The sequence below is a fragment of the Mirounga leonina genome, unplaced genomic scaffold (genome assembly GCF_011800145.1).
Source record: "Mirounga leonina isolate KUSES-001 unplaced genomic scaffold, KU_Mleo_1.0 Mir_125, whole genome shotgun sequence".
NCBI classification, from domain to species: domain Eukaryota; kingdom Metazoa; phylum Chordata; class Mammalia; order Carnivora; family Phocidae; genus Mirounga; species Mirounga leonina.
The window spans coordinates 2,901,240-2,919,567 of record NW_023270305.1 but is presented as its reverse complement, the minus strand read 5'-3'; positions in this window follow the sequence as shown (position 1 = coordinate 2,919,567).

The following is an 18,328-nucleotide window of genomic DNA, read 5'->3' as shown; positions in this document are numbered from 1 at the left end:
CTGAAAGCCTATGGATTTTTTTTTTTTTTTTTTTAAGATTTTATTTATTTGACAGAGAGACACAGCGAGAGAGGGAACACAAGCAGGGGGAGCGGGAGAGGGAGAAACAGGCTTCCCGCTGAGCAGGGAGCCCGATGCGGGGCTCGATCCCAGGACCCTGAGACCATGACCTGAGCCGAAGGCAGACACTTAACGACTGAGCCACCCAGGCGCCCCAAGCCTATGGATTTTTAATGGCAACAATCAGTGTGATTATACAGATTTCATTTTTCTTGAGATGCCTAGGACTGTGGGGTCTTAGGGGGAGATATGATATTTTAAGTGTTTTGGTGAAAGGGGAAGCAAAAAATGAAAGTAAGAAAAGCTAAAGAAGGAAAGTAAAAGCAACCATAAGACATGGGGATATACTGGGTAGAACAGTGGGTTTACGTCAAATTCATTTATAGAGTTATTTAAGAAACAGACAAGCTCTGCACAGGCTGTGATCTACTTTGTGGAAGAAGTGTCCTTTTATTCCAGGAGTAAGGAGTCCCAAGCAAATTTGTAATTAAAAAAATTGTAAATCATCGGATATGCAGTCAGAGTAGTAGACCGCTTTGAATAATCCTTGTAATCTCAGCACGTTAGGAATGGACATGCTGCAAGAGAATGAGGAAGACCGTGTAGGGCAAAAGGTTTTAATCATGTTAAAGCACAAATATGGTATTTGGAAAATAAAGGAAGAGAGCAGAGTTTTTACAGCTTGAGTTTGAGTGGTACTGGGACTGAGCCCATAAAAAGGGATGGGGAGGGATGCCTGGGAGACACAGCTGGTTAATTAAGCATCAGACTCATGGTTTTGGCCCAGGTCGTGATCTCAGGGTCATGAGATTGAGCCCCATGTCGGGCTCTGTGCTCAGCACAGAGTCTGCTGAAGATTCTCTCTCCCTCTCCCTGCCCGTCCCACTTGTGTGTGCTCCCTCTCTCCCTAAAATGAATAAATAAATCTTAAAAAAAAAAAAATGGAGAAAGTAGAGAGGAGCAGAATTTCCATTCCTTGACCTGAGAGATAGGGCATTAAATGGGCCTTCCAACTTTATTTTGTTGGTAGGAAGGAATCAACTCTTTTAAGCTACACAAATTCTCATTGATAAAGTGTGGATTTGGATGATCCTTATGATTAATTTCAGCTCTAAGCATAGTGTGAAATTATGAGCATGATTCAAGTCCCGTTATGATCTATGTGCATACAAAACTATTTCAGTTTTACTCAATCCCTGAAATTCCTTAGACCAAAAAAATTGATAAATTTATATAATTCTGTTACTTAATTGTATTCATTGGGTTATAGAGGAAAATTAGATTTGTGGGGGGAAAATGAACTTTAACATATTTATATTTGTGAGAGGCAGCAGAAAATGCTATCTAGTTATTTTCACTGTATCATACATACTCATATTTGCTGTTTCTTATAAGTCAGATAAAGTTTAGGGAGTTAATTTGAAGAGCCCTCAAAAAACAGTAGCAACAAAATGATTCATGAGCACTAAAAAATTAGAGAGCAACTGAATTTTTTTAAGAAGCAATTCAATTACATCAACCTGAGGAGCCAAAAACTTGTTTTTATGGTTTTATTAAATTGTAATTATAGAAAATACAGCTTGCAAACAAGAAGACGTTGAAAATTCTCTCTACAAAAGCAAGTAATAAGTTGAAGAAATTTAATTTTCTGAGCCAAAATGATATGGAGGATTTCATTTTGGAATTCTATAATTGCATTTTGAAATGTATTGACTTGGAAAGAATCTTCTGACAGAACTCTAGTTCCTAATAGTTAAGTTTATATTCTGTATAGGTGTAAAATGAAATTGAAAAACCCAATGATTTTTCAACATATAATTCGGTAAGATGTTTAAAAACTCATAGATACAACTAATTTCAAGCTCTGTTTTATAAAAGTATATTTCAAAGAAAGATACACTGAATAGAAGTAAAAGTATTGTTCTCATGAACATCTTAGGAACTAAATATACATTTTTTATAAAGTAATGGAACTGAGGAATATCTTCTTTTAATATATGCTTTGAACTTACCAATGATCTCAGCACTTACATGAATAATATTTTCTCAGTTAGGAGTATGATCTGCAGGGACGCCTGGGTGGTTCAGTTGGTTGAATGTCTGCCTTTGGCTCAGGTCGTGATCCCAGGGTCCTGGGATTGAGTCCCACATTGGGCTCCTTGCTCAGCAGGAGAGTCTGCTTCTCCCTCTGCCTCTACCACCCCCCCTGCTTGTCCTCCCTCCCTCCCTCTCTCTCTCTCTCAAATAAATAAATAAAATCTTAAACGAGTATGATCTGCAGAAAAGAGTAAGCTGAAGGAGGAAAAAAATTATTTTTTCAATTAAGTGCAACTTCCAAGAAGATTGCAATATTATGAAAAATGCTTACAATACTAAAACCATATAGAAAAAAATGTGTCTTGCTCAATAAGATACCAATAACATGCCATTAATAATGACTGATGTGACTGAGAAACTGATTACAGTATGTTGAACATGTTCCAAGATGATTATTCTTCTATTACTACTATGATCTAAATAATGGAAAGTTGTTTAATTTGCTTTATCATGGGTACATTTATTATTTAGTTTGAAAATATAATTTGAATAGAGCTATTTTTTTATGTTCACCAATAAAATAACACCAATTTATCAAGAATTACATCTTTTTTTTTAATTGAGATGTAACTGACATGTATATTGGTATACAACATAATGATTTAGTAAGTACATCATTTTAATTGTTATGACCCTTTTCATTCTCAGAATGTCATAGTTTTGAGAATAAATTGTTTGGTCACCCTCCTCTGTTTTAGCATTGAGCAGCTTAGGATAGGTAATAAAGAATCATTGAAAAGTTCTGTGATATTGCTTCGCTTTTATACCTGGAAAGATAACTTCAGTCTGTACATGGAGAAAAGGAAGAGAATGAAGTCAGACTGTTGAGGAATTAGTACAGACAGGGATGTGTTGCCTTATACTTCTTTAAAATTTTAAGAGAAGGGCACACTAAGGAATTCAAACAAAACAAAACAAAAAATTAAAAATATACCTCAGTTAGAGAAGCATCCTAATATATTTTGGGTTTTTTTGCTCTGAAAATCTTTAGAGATGTTTTTGTTTTTGTTTTTTGGACTGAAAAGCATCCAGATGTTTTTTGGTGGATGTTGCAAATAAATCATCGTTGGGCAAAGGAAAGTATTCTAGCTGTACTTCACTTTATTCTGAACTTGGAAAGTGAGAGCATATTGAATTTTAATAAATGGAACAATTTTAAATTGGCCAGGCAATAGCATTTTAAAGGGATATTTTTATAATGGAAAGAAGCCTTTTGTAGTGCAAGTTACAACTCATAACATGTGTTTTGTAAATTCAGATTTACAAAGTTTTTAACTAGCAGAGTCAGTGTGTCCATACTCAAAAATGAATGTCTTTCCAGAATCTGTTTTAAAAAATAATTCACTTATGCAAGAAAAAGTGAATGGATATTAATTCATTACCTTGGCATCAATCACACAGTCTGAGCAGCTAGTAGTATAAAGGGAACTTGCTCATGCTAAGGAGGGATGATAATGAATATGGCATCAGATTTATCCATCAGTGGTTCACAAAGTAAACAAGGAGGTAGACATACCTATGCTCCTAGGAAAAGCACCATAAAATGTTCTGGGTAAGTGCAAGCATAGCTAGAAGGGAAGAAAGAAGGAATTGATATTGCCAATTTCATTAATTTTGGATCTGAAAAGGTCTCATGGAGGACATAAAATATATGTAGGGTTGCCAGATAAAATATAGGAGGCACAATTAAATTTGAAATTCAAATCAAATGAATGATGTTTTAGTGTAGACATGTTCCATACCACAATGACTTCCTTATACTAAAAATCTGTTGTCTGTCTTTTTTTTTCTTTTTTTTATTATGTTATGTTAATCACCATACATTACATCATTAGTTTTTGATGTAGTGTTCCATGATTCATTGTTTGCATATAACAGTGCTCCATGCAGAACGTGCCCTCTTTAATACCCATCACCAGGCTAACCCATCCTCCCACCCCCCTCCCCTCTAGAACCCTCAGTTTGTTTCTCAGAGTCCATCGTCTCTCATGGTTTGTCTCCCCCTCCGATTTCCACCCCCTTCATTCTTTCCCTCCTATATCCTCCACTTATATTTGCTAAATCTGTCCATCGTAAATGTAAACTAGGTTTTGGAAAATAAAAACTTTCCAAATTAATAGCTTCATTTATTAAACATCTATGACATGTGGTACACAGTCATATGCATTATGTCCTAAAGCTCTTAGCATAAAGTAGGAATTCTGTTTTAAACTCCATTTTCTAAATGATGAAAAGCAGGCTTGGTGAGGTTAAGTAAGCCACATCGCACAACTAACAAAAGGCTGAACCTGAATCTGAAGTCTGAGGCAAGATTTGTTTGTTATAGATTAAATTAATTTTTAATTAAAAAAAATTTCCAGGGCACCTGGGTGGCTCAGTTAGTTAAGTGACTGCCTTCGGCTCAGGTCATGATCCTGGAGTCCCTGGATCGAGTCCCGCATCGGGCTCCCTGCTCGGCAGGGAGTCTGCTTCTTCCTCTGACCCTCCCCCCTCTCGTGTGCTCTCTCTCATTCTCTCTGTCTCAAATAAATAAAATCTTTAAAAAAAAAATTTCCAGCTTTATTGAGGTATAATTGATACAAATTGGTACAAATAAAAATTGTATGTGTTTAAGGTGTACCACATGATTATTTGATATGCATATTCATTGTGAAATGATTACCCTGTCAAGGTAATTAACATACCTATCACCTCACTTAGTTGCCTTGTGTGTGTGTAGGTGTGTGTGTGTGTGTGTAGTTAAAACACTTTAAGATATACTCTCTTAGCAAATTTCAAGTATACAACATAGTATTATTAACTATAGTCACCATGCTGTATGTTAGCTCCCCAGCATTTGTTTATCTTATAACCCAGAGTTTACATCCTTTGACCAACAACTACCCATTTTCCTCACTCCCCAGACCCTGGTAACTCTCAGTTTATTTTCTGGTTCTAGGGATTTGACTTATAGATTCCACATATCAGTGAGATGATACAGTATTTGTCTTTCTATGTCTGGCTTATTTCACTTAGCATCGTTTCTTCTAGTTTTACCCATGTTGTCACAAATGGTAGGATATCCTTTTTAATGGCTGAATAATACTCCTGTGTATGTGTGTATATATACACACCACATTTTCTTTATCCGTTAATCCACTGACAGACACATAGCACTTACGTTGCTTCTATAGGTTGACTATTGTGAATAATGCTGCAGTGAACATAGGGGTGCAAATACCTTCTCAAGATACTGGTTGCATTTCCTTTGGATCTATATCCAGTAGTGGGATTGCTGGATTGTATGGTAGTTTTACTTTTAATTTTTTGAGGAATCTCCTTACTTTTCTCCATAATGGCTCAACCAATTTACATTCCCACCAGTAGTTTACAAGGGTTCCTTTTTCCCCACATCCTCACCAACACTTTTTATCTCTTTTCTTTTTGATAATAGCCATCCTAACTAGTGTGAGGTGATCTCTTGTTGTGATTTTCATTTTCATTTCTCTGGTTATTAGTGATGTTGAACACCTTTTCATGTATCTGTTGGCCTATTGTATGTTCTTTGGAAAAAATGTCTATTCAGGTTTTTCCTCATTTAATTATTATTTTTACTATTGAGTTATATGAGCTCTTTATATATTTGGGGTATTAAAATTGGATTGTATCAATGTTAATATTTAGTTCAAATAACGTATTAAGGTTTTGCAAAATGTGATCATTGGGGAAACTGTGCAAAATGTATTATTTCTTGTAATTAAATGTGAATCTACAGTTATCTCAATAAAAATTTCAATTACAAGGAAAAAAAATATCAGTATTATCAGATACATGGTTTGCAAATATTTTCTCCCATGACATAGGTTGCTTTTTCATTTCATCCTCTGGCTAGGACTTCCAGTACTAGCTGGACACCCTTGTCTTCTTCCTAATCTTAGAGAAGAAAGCTTTAACCTTTTACCATTGTATATGATGTTAGCTGTGGACTTATCATATGTGGCCTTTATTATGTTGAGGTGCATTCCCTCTAGACCTGATTCACTGAGGACTTTTATGACGAAAGAATGGCAAATTTCATCAAATGATTTTCTGCATCTATTGAGATGATATGATTTTTATCCTTCACTTTTTAAAATGTGGTGCATTATTTTTATTGATTTGCAGATGTGGAATCATCCTTGCATCCCAAGGATAAATCCCACTTGATCATAGTGTATGATCCTTTCACTGTGCTGTTGAATTTGGTTTGATAACATTTTGTTGTGGATTTTTGCATCTATGTCCATCAGGGATGTTGGCATGTAATTTTCTTTCCTTTTGAAGTGTTTTTATCTGGCTTTGGTTGGGGCGGGGGAGGAATACTGGCCTTGTAAAAAAAATACCTGGGGGGTGTTGCCCCATCTTCAGTTTTTTGAAAGCCTTTGAGAAGGATTGGCATTAATTCTTCTTCAAATGTTTGGTAGAATTCACCAGTGAAACCATCTGGTTTTGGAATTTTCTTTGTTGGGAGGGTTTTGATTACTGCTTCTATTGCCTTACTATTGGTCTGTTCAGATTTTCTGTTTCTTCACGATTCAATGCTGACAGATTGCATGTCACATATTTGTGAATTTTCCACCTTTTCTCATGTTTTGATTTCTAGTTTTATACTACTGTGGTCAGAAAAGATGCTCGATATGATTGAAATCTTCTCAAATTTGTTAAGACTTGTTTTGTGGTTCACCATATGATCTATCTTGAAGAATGTTCCGTGTATACTTGAGAAGAATGTGTATTCTGTTTTGGGGAGCAGTATTCTATATATGCCTGTTAGGTTCATATGGTCTAAAATGTTAAAATGTAATTCAGGTCCAGTGTTTCCTTACTGATTTTTTCTTTTTTTAGTGGGAGGTCTGCATAGTCTATCCATTAATGAACTTGTGGTATTAAAGTCCCTACTATTATTGTATTGCTGTCGATTTCCCCCTTCAGTTTTATTTGCTTTATATAGTTAGGTGCTCCGGTGTTGGATTCATGTATGTTTGTAATTTTTATATTTTTCTGTGAATGTATCCCTTTATCATTGTATAGTAACCTTCTTTATCTCTTATGACCATTTTGACAGAGTTTATTTGCCTGATATAAGTACTTTTTTGGCTGCCATTTACGTGGAAGCTATTCTCCGTCCCTTTATTTTCACCCTCTGTGTGTCCTTAAAGCTAATGTGAGTCTCTTAAGGTAGCATATTATTGATTTTGTTTTGTTTTTTAATTGAATAATTTAATCGATTCATGCTTAAAGTCATTGTTGAATAGCTAAGGACTTACAATTGCCACTTTCTTAATTATTTTTTCTAGTCCTTTTTCTGTTGTCTTCCTTTGTGATTCATTTTTGTAGTGGTATGCTTCAATCTCCCATTATCTTTTGTGTACCTAATGGAAGGGTTTTTTTGTTTTGTTTTCCTTGTAGTTACCATGAAGCTTACATAAAACATTTTATAATAGTCTGTTTTAAGCTGGTAACAATCTACCTTCAATTATACACAAAACTCTGCCCTTCTGCTGCTTCTCTACTCATATTTTATGCTACTGACATCACATGTGACATCTTTTTATATGTTGCATCCATTAACAAGCTATTGTAGTTAGTTATTTTTAATGCTATTGTCTTTTAACTTTTATACTAGACATAAGTGATATACTCCCCACCATTAGGGTATTAGAGTTTTCTGAATTTGACTTCTATATTTATCTCTACCAGTGAGTTTATACTTTTATATGTTTTTATTTTTTAGTATCCGTTCATTTCAAATTGAAGAAGTTCCTTTAGCATTTCTTGTAATGTGGTGAACTTTCTAGTGGTGAACTCCCTTAGCTTTTGTATGGGAATGAATTTATCCTTCCATTTCTGCAGGATACTCTTGCCAGGCATGGCATTCTTGGTGGAAGGTTTTTTTTGTTTTTGTTTGTTTTTTGTTTGTTTTTTGTTTTTGTTCCAATGCTTTGAATATATCTTCCCACTCCCTCTTGGCTTACAAAGACTTTTCTAAGAAATACACTGAGAGCCTAATGGCTTTTATGTATGACAAGTCATTTTTTTCTTCTTTCAAAATTTTTGGGGGCATCTGGGTGGCTCAGTTGGTTAAGCGACTGCCTTCGGCTCGGGTCATGATCCTGGAGTCCTGGGATTGAGTCCCACGTCAGGCTCCCTGCTCAGCTGGGGGTCTGCTTCCCCCTCTGCCCTCGTCCCTCTCGTGCTCTCTGTCTCTCATTCTCTCTCTCTCTCAAATAAATAAAATCTTAAAAAAATTTTTTTTTGTCTTTGATTTTTAACATTTTGATTATAAGGTATATTGTGGTAACCTTGTTTTGGGTTGATGTTGCTTAAAGTCCTTTGAGCTTCATGTACCTGGATGTCTACATCTTTCCCAAGATTTGGGAATTTTTCAGCTATTATTCCTTTTTAAATAAGGTTTCTTACCCTTCCTCTCTCTCTTATCCTTCTGGGAATTCCATGATGTGAATGTTTGTTCACCTGATGTTATTCCATAATTCACAAGTAATTCACAAAAGCTTTCTTCACTCCTTTTTATTATTTTTTGTTCCTCTGACTAATTTCAAATGATCTTCAAGTTTTCTAATTCTTCTGCCTAATTGAGTCCGCCATTCAAGCTCTTTATTGAATTTTTCAGTTCTGTCATTGCATTCTTCAGTTCTAGGATTTCTGTTTGGTTCTTTTTATGGTTTGTATTTATTTATTAAACTTCCCCTTTTGTTCATGCATTGTTTCTCTCATTTCATTTAGGTGTTTATATGTGTTCTCCCGCATTTCTTGGAGCTTCTTTAAGTTGGTCATTTTGCATTCTTTCTCGGACAATTTGTAGTTCTCCATATCTTTGAGGTCAGTTACTGAAGCTTTGTTTGATTCTTTTGTTGGTGTCATATTTGCCTCATTCTTTGTGATCTATGTATACTTCTGTTTGTGCCTATGCATATGAAGGTGGAAACCTCTTTCAGTTTTTACAGACTAATTTTGGCAAGTAAAAACTTTCTTTGGTCAGTTCCTGGACTAATGAGATCATCTCTGGGATCAAAGTTGTGCTGGGTTGGAGCTGGGTCATGAGGCTCTTGCTGGGCTTGCAGTCATGTTTGCTGTCGGGGAGCCCGTTACCAGGGGCTTAGGCAAGCAAGATTCCTGTCTGGCTATTGGGTAGGAAGTACTGACCTTGTTTAGTATGGTGGTACTGGGGCAAGTTTCCACAGTTGGGTCTTAGGCCTGTCCCCAGGTTCATGGATAGGTGTGATTCCCACTAAGCTCTCAAAAGACTCCTGCCAGGTCACAGGGTATATCCCTGGGTGGGCAGGACTAGCCCTAGTATGTGACCTACAGGAGCTGGAACTGAATCCCAGGGCTGCTTTAGGGTCCACAGTCTAGATTGAGGTGTGTTTCCTGTCAGGTCCCTGGGTTGGCTGGGAATGCTCCCTGACCATGGCTGGGAAGGGCTGGAGCTGAATTATAGCGTTGTTTCAGGATCTGCTGTCAGACCAACTTTGCTAAACTTACCTTTAGGGGCATGGATGGCTGTGTCTTCTGGTGGTCCTATGGATGGGCAGAACTGCTTGTGGACTGCAGGTAGACAGCGTTAGAGCTGAGTCACAGGGTCATTTTGGGATCTGCTAACAGACTAAGTTTGGTTGGCCTGACCCCAGGGGCACTGAGGGCATGTCTGGAAATATAAAATAATCTTTTAAAATATATTTGGAAGGATAAAGTAATCCTTACATTTGGTGACATCAAAAGAGGAGGAATATCTTCATAAATGAAAACTGAATAATGCCCTAATTACATGCCTGTCACACATAGCTATTTGTTTATTCTAGCTAATGCAATCTATTTACCAAATTCTAATAGTCTATGTTGAAACATATAAATAATGCAAATCAAATGAAAATATGAATTATATGAGGTTATTAACTAATAAAAATGAATGCATTTCCATCATAAAAATACCTATCAGTAGGATAAAAGGGCAGGATATCTGGATCATTATGCAAATGGAACCAGGGAACTTTGAAATAATTTAACTTTTTAAAACTTGCTCTATCCAGAATTTCATCTTTGGCCCTCACTGAGGGACACTGCCAGCTCATATGGTGTCTTTGCCTAAACTAGAAGAAAAAGGTACTGATTTTAGTTGGGTATTTTCAGACACAGACACACTCCTGCCAAAATATCCCAGAGAAACACTTGACAAGAGACACATGGGTTGGATTTGGGTGGGTCCCCTTCACCCTTATGACCAAGGTCTCTTCCAGAAGCCACCACCTATACAATTGTATAACTTGGCCAGGACTCACTGGGTATAAAGCTTCCATTGATAAGCCCTCCTCTATTCCAATGGAAGCAGATAGAGAGGATGGGTAGCAATGTATAAGTACGGAAGGATAGCTTAGCTTACACAAAATCCACACTCAGAAAGGCATTCTTAGACACACACAGGCACACACCACGCAAATTGTGAATTGGCATCAATAAAAGTCGATGTTCACATTGCAATTTTCAAGTGACAGAGACAGAATTGACAGGAAGACAGGCTAGCAAAGCAAAGATTACAGTATTGGAAATGAGAGATTATTAGCACATTGAGGAGCATTTTAGTAGGAGAGAGAGAGCGAGAGAGAAAGATTTAACAGCACTGTATCTCTTCTATTATGATTGCTTTCTTGAAATCCTCTTAACCCAGAGCTAAGTGGATTTCAAAATGATCCCCTGCTAGTCACCGGAATAATATTCCACTGGAACTACCTATACCATTGAAAACGGGTATTTAGGGTTCAGACTTGCAGATGAACGAGAAGAAAGAGAAGATTGCATATAGAAAGAACTTATGAAAAATTCAGAACATGGCCACCAAGAATTTACTTAAAAAGTAACTTAAAAAGTTTTATTTATCCATTAAAAATTTTTAAGAGTAATTTATGAATGGAATTAGTATACCCAAGTAAGCTAAGGTTGCTGTACATTTCAAATGATTTTTTGACATGGTTATTATATGAAATTAAGAGTATTAAAGTAAAGCAAGACCTTCATGGAAAGCAAAACAGAACTATTTAGCATTACCAGAAATAGCAAGCTTCTTAATAAAAAAAAAAAAACATAATTTATTTTCCTCCCTCCTGTATTAAGTCTCTCTTTCTCTAATCACTGTCTTCTGTTGAAATAAACTGTTCACAGCACAGTCGATAAAATCAGTGGGAGGAGGAAGTCAGAGTGAGGATCAAGGTTATGAGACAAGACTGAGAGGGAAACTAGCCCTGCAGAATGTATGCTGACATCAGGCGTGTCCATCATTTGTCCTGCTGGGATGAAACCAATCAGCAGAAGTTAATTCCTTCTTGATCCCTAGGCAAAGGTTTTATTGTGCCTCTTAACAACCACACGATCATGGAAAAGAGAAGGGTACTCACCTTTTCCAGTGACCTTTGGAAGAGAAACTTGATAAATGTGCACCAGAAACTGACAATGATAAATCAACCAGTCCTGACTGGATTAATAATACATTCTTTAGTCTCTTAATGGTTCATAATTGCCGGTTGAGAAGAATGAATAGAATAATTTTGGCAATATACAAATTTAGAATGCAACTTCCTGAAGTGAACTGCTTTATAAAAAATGATGACAAGTTGACTTTAGAAAAAGAAAGGCCTAATGAGAGTGGAGGCAAGTCTGTTACATTCAGTTCAAGACAGCTCCGCAAGTACCAAATGCCACCTGTTTTCAAGGCACAGCAGTTTCAACTTCCTTGCCTCAGTGGACAGTTCTCCGTGGACTTGGGGTTACGAATCACTGATGTGAGAAACCAATCATATCTGAAAACCAATTTCAGTCCTGAGGTTTACTCCCTAGGATAAAGGCAAATGTACCTCTAGTCAGAGTCCTAAAAATGAAAACCCCAATGTGTACTCTCTAATATCCAGTAGTATATTCTCCAAACTTGAGGACAAAGAAATTACTACTTTTTTGCTCTGGTAACTGTTTCAATACCAAATACTGGGAAACAAGAGGTTAGTAATATAGATTATGTCAGATATGTAATTGGAAGTGAGCAATTGCGCATAGCATATCTCTCAAGTATAACAAACACCAGGGTATCTTACAAGTATAACAAACACCAGGGTATCTTACAGGTCAGTGAGGTAATTCGTATTGAGAAATATGGTCTCCTTAAACATAATTTGAAAGGTTTTCAGTGTTCGTTATTGTTTTCGTGGAAAACTTGTGTCCCTGAGAATCTGAAGATGACTGTTCTAAATTTGGTGTTGTCCATGATGGCCCCAGCATCAGGCCAAATGTGTCAGTCTGATGGGCAGTACTTGTCTCAGGAAAGAAAATGAATTCATTACCCATGTATTAATGTAAACAACACACATGACATGAGCCAGGCACCAAAAGGTCTTTGGGGGGAATCAGAGTAAGAACTGAGTCTTGTCTTCAAAGGAGACTAATTCACCTTATTGAGGGGCAGGGGAACAAGTTGATTATTACAGTGGTAGCCAAGGATCATACCAGGCTACTTTGGGAATACAGAGGAGACCTCTCTCCATTAGACTTGCTGGGGCTTATTTTAAGCCATAAAAAATGAACAAGAGTCATCTACGTGAAAATTGAAGAACAATTCAGAGATGGGATGGCATGGTGTGTGGACTTCTCAACCCTGTCGGTCCTGCTGGCATGCTTGAATGGGCTCCTCATAAGCATATCCAACCTCATTGTTCCAATGCAGAATTCACCAACCAATGTTTTTGCCCCATCAGCTTGTCCCTCAGCAGTGCTTCCAAAATGTGGTTGGGGTGTCAGTCTACAAACTGTTGATGGATAGTGATGAGAAGACAGAAATCAGTGATGTTTAACATTTTAATAACCATTTGCATAGCTGTGATATTCAAGCAGATGCTGAGTGGCCTGTCTCCTTGAATAGGATATTGACAAAAATGATCCGTATGCTATTGTCATGGGTTGCATTGTGTTCCCACCCCCCACACATCCCAAAAAATATGTCAGGTCCTTACCTCAGTATTTGTACCTACATCTTTGTGGATGTAATTAAGTTAAGATGAAGTTATTAGGCTGGTCCCTACTCCAATGTGACTATGTCCTTATAAGAAGAGGTAACATTGAGCACAGCTGTTCACAGAATGCCATCTAAGGGCAGACTCACACAGGGAGAATGGAGCTACAAGAGACAAGGGAAAATTCCCCTCTACAAGTTTAAGGGATAAAGGTCCTGCCAGCACCTTGATTTGGACTTCTAAGCCTCTGTAATTGTAAGACAGAAAGGAAACTAATACAGCTATGAATTGAAAAGTAAAAATATAATCACTAGTCCTTTCTCACAGATATTTGAGAAGTTCTGCCCTAGAGCAGAGGAAAAATTAAATCAGCAGTGGCACAGACAGGGGCCATAAATAACCCAGAGATAAGCAGAGTCTAAAGAAAATTAATGAAAGCAGCAGAATCACACAGTCATTAGAACTGAATGTCTCAAGCAAGGGGGAGCAAAGCAGAGAAGGTGACAATCTGCCTGGGACTGTTGATTACAACGAGAAACACTTTACCATGCCTCTACCCACTCCCAGCCCCATATGTTTCTAAAGGTGACTTAATTTTATCCAGGACATCTTGGTATTTTCAGAAATGTTTGGGAAAGAACTACATGGAACATACAAATCGTTAAGTGGAAACTCACAACTCTAAAATGTGAATTATAAAAGTAGTTATATTCGACGTGGATGGAACTGGAGGGTATTATGCTGAGCGAAATAAGTCAAACAGAGAAAGACCTATATCATATGACCTCACTGATATGAGGAATTCTTAATCTCAGGAAACAGACTGAGGGTTGCTGGAGTGGGGGTGGGAGGGATGGAGCGGCTGGGTGATAGATATTGGGGAGGGTATGTGCTCTCATAAGTGCTGTGAAGTGTGCAAGACTGTTGAATCTCAGATCTGTACTTCTGAAACAAATAATGCAATATATGTTAAGGAAAAAGTTAGCAGGAGGGGAAGAACGAAGGGGGGAAATCGGAGGGGGAGACGAACCATGAGAGACGATAGACTCTGAAAAACAAACTGAGGGTTCTAGAGGGGAGGGGGGTGGGAGGTTGGGTTAGCCTGGTGATGGGTATTAAAGAGGGCACGTTCTGCTGGAGCACTGGGTGTTATGCACAAACAATGAATCATGGAACACTACATCGAAAACTAATGATGTAATGTATGGTGATTAACATAACAATATATTTTTTTAAAGTTATATTTTAGGGGTTAAAAGAGGTCACAGGCTTCACTGCTGTGCATCATACACAATTCCAGACCCTTACAGATATCACTGTGAACATCAATGAGAATAAGTTATATTAATTTTTTCATTTCAAAAGGAGAGGGGTGCCTGGATAGCTCAGCTGGTTAAGCATACGACTCTTGATTTTGGCTCAGGTCATGATCTCAGGGTCCTGGGATCAAACCCTTCATCGGGTTCCACAGGGAGTCTGCTTGAGGATTCTCCCTTTCCCTCTGCCCCTCTTCCTGGTCACTCATGCATTCTCTCTCTCTCTCAAAAAAAAAAAAATATTTAAAACAAAAAACCAAAAGAGTGGATGAGTAACTTGCTCAAGATAAACAATCAGGTCATGGGAGAGCCAAATTCCAAACCCAGATTTCTCTGGTCACTTCCCCAGAAAAGTTGAGTGAAGTATTTTTTACCACCGGTGAGACTTGAGAATGTGTGTTTATATCTTTGCGTACATATAGACCATTTTTAGACACTCAGTAAATGCTTGGCACAGTAACAGACAACTTTCTATCAATTCTGACTAACACTCCATTATAAAACCCATTTTACATATGGAGAAGTAAACTCTGGTTCTTTCAATGTTTTTAGAACTGAAAGAATTTAAACAGTAGAGAATCCACCATGCAACCCGCTTCCACAGCCCCAATTTTTTTTCTCAGTACTCGGGTCAGGTCCAATAGTGAAAGCACAAATGTAGACTCTTTTCAGGAGGCCCTGCCTTGTGGAATGTGATAGTTTTTCCATCTGTTATGTTTTTGCCAGAACCTTCAGGCATATGCTTTTAAGTAGTTTGACGTTTAGAAGAAAGGACATGGATACAATATGGAAATTTTCCCTCAAATTGATAAATTCTAGTTTAATTACATTCCACACTATTTCCTCTGTTAGAGGACACTGTTTTCTCACAGAAACCGGGGCAAACCAAGAGGCTCTCATCTATTTGGAAGGAGAGACCACAGTGTAGAGACTCACTGTCTACAGAGTAATATCATAAGTCCAGAATCTAGTAATTGAGAATCAGTTTGGGGATTCTGAATAATAAAGGACATTCTTAGAGAATCAAAATGATAGAGTACTTGTAGGCCCCAGGAATAGAATTCCTAGGTTCAAATCCTGGATATATTTGCCACTCGATATAATCTTGGGATAGTCACTTAACCAATTTGTATCTCAATTTTATTATTTATTTATAAAATGGGGATAACGTCTTCCTCACTGGATAAGACAATGTTGGCGTATAGTTCATGTTTTATAAATATTTGCTAATACTAGGAGCAGCTCTCCAATATCAGTAGGAATTGGTGTTTGTGAAACAATCTTATAATTTGTAGTAAAAATGAAAGAAAACCACCTACCTGTCCAGCAGTTTGTTTTTCTTAGATGTGTCTTCTCTAAATATTTGTGTTTACCTCCTCAAAACTGCCCACCTCAGAAGTTTGAAGCGGGGGGGGGGGGGGGTTGCTTAAAAGTAGAGCCGCATCTTCTATGTGTTTAGTGCAGCTCTTATCTTTACAAACACATTTTCTCCTCTACCTTCTCGATGTTTTCCTTGACTTGTGCATGCCGTGGCAACAGAGAGTGGTACATATTTTAAGAACTGGGAGTCAGAAGACCCAAGCTCTGCTTTTATTGTCCACATTTCTGTCACCACTGTAATCCCATCAGCATGTTTCCTTGTGTGGAAATCGGATTGGTAAGTCCCTTCCCTGCTTATTTCAGTGAGTTTCTATGAAGACAGAAGTGAAATTACTTTGAAAGATGTGCAATAATAAATAGAGTAGATAAACCTAGAGAATCTATTTATTTAGTCATAAAGGCCAAAAGAATGCAGTTTTGCTGTAAATAAAATGATGTGTATAAAAATTGTGTGATTTGAGTAAAGTAGAATGAATTTTAAAATGTATCTTAAAGGACGCATAATGCAACGTGTACCATTCGGAGCATTGCTCTCTGATAGCCAGCATATTACCATTGTATTTTGATTAAGATAGAGTACGGAAAGAATTTTGTTTTTACGAAGTCATTTTTTATGAACAAGTGTACAATGAGTGGTCAGATCTCTAATAGCGTGTTTATCAAACAATTAACAAATCTGAAGGGCCCACTTTCTGCAAGGCAACATAAGGAAACAAAGCAGAGGAAAGAGAAAAAAATGAGATCACAGGCACAGAGCAAGGTTCTTCGCATTTATCTTATAGATCCTAAAAATAATACTAAGCCATGGCTATTATTTCAGTTCTACAGACAAAGAAGTGAAACCAAGAAGTCTGACAACTTGCTGAGAGCCACAGAGCTAATTCCAAGCAGGGGCTGGATTCAGACCTGGGTTTCTAGAGGCAAATCCAACATGGGGCCATGTGTCATGGACTCTTCCTTCTAGTTGGAGAAGAGTTGATCATAAAAAAATTAACCTCAAGAGTGCCGTTGATGTCAAAGCAACAGAGTACTTGAAAGACTTTAAGGGCTTTGGAAATAGTAAAGCTAAATAAGAAATATAGGATATTACTAAGGATAAGGGCAGTGATGGGCAAGAGTGCTTGGAGGAGTGGCCAGACATGCCAGCAGTGGTGGGGTTTGAAATACAGCTTGAAAGTCAGGTAGGGTAACCAAAGATTGGTGGGGATTTCAAACATTTCCCACAGGATTCAGAGGCATAGAAGTGGGAAAGATCAGAATGCTAAAGTGTTGGCTTACTTGAGGACATACTCTGTGAGGTTTAATTGAAAATTACAGGCAAATCTATGACAATAAGTTTGCTCTTATGCTTTTTCTCTGTATAGAAATCTCGAGTCAGCAAAAATGAGTGATCATACATTTGTATCAACATATCAGAGTTTTTCCATCTAAAACCTGTTTTTCTGCCTCAGTGAGTAAGCAGTTGGAGCCTGAAATGTAAAAGGTGCACTTATTTCTCATGCAACACACTGTAATGACGGGATGCTCTTAATAGTCCAATCAGAAAGGTCACTGGAGTTATTCAAGTCACCTTTTCAGAGACCACTGGATTTAAATTTAGAAAATTGGATGCAGGCTTCAACTCTAATAAATACACTATGTGTTTGACCCTGGATAAGGTACTTAGTGGTCCGCAGGCAAAATCTTGCCCTCTTTTTTGCAAATAAAAATTTATGCGTTTTTTTTTCACTTGCAGAAACACATTCATTTTCATATTATTTATTGCTGTTTTTATGCTATGGCAACAGAATTGAGTAGTCGTTACAGATATGGCATCACCTGCAAAACCTGAAGTATTTACTGTCTGGCTCTTTACAAATAACATTTGCCAACCTCTGATCTATGGCGCATAACCTATTTATTCCTTACAGTAACACCATGGGGTAGGTAGTTAGTATTCACATTTTACACATGAGGAACCTGAAGCACAGAGATGTTTTGTAACATGGGCACAGTTGCAAAGCTGTGCAGTGCAGGAGTTAGTATGAAAAGGACTACAGCATTAAAATCAAGAGATACTGTTGTCATGCAGGAATGCACATTGTAAAGCAGGGAAGATTCATGAATCAGCTCATAAGAAGCAGTATGCCCCTAAACATCCATTGTCGAGGCCACATACAAGAGTTTTCAAACTCTAGCTTCTCCACCTTGTGACTTTGTGCCAACTGCTTAAACTGAGTCTCTGTTACCTTATCTATACGTCCGGGTAATTATACTCACCTTGCAAAATTTTGCTGTGAAAATTAGAGCAACTCAATGCAAGATGCCACATAAAAAAAAGCATGGTACCTTGTGAATGATAAAGTAAGGCTTCTGCTGGCTTTATTAATCTTTGTTTTCACAACACTGGCCTCCATTACAATATTTAACATTTAAGATTTAAATTTATGTCCTTGCCTACCTTCCTTT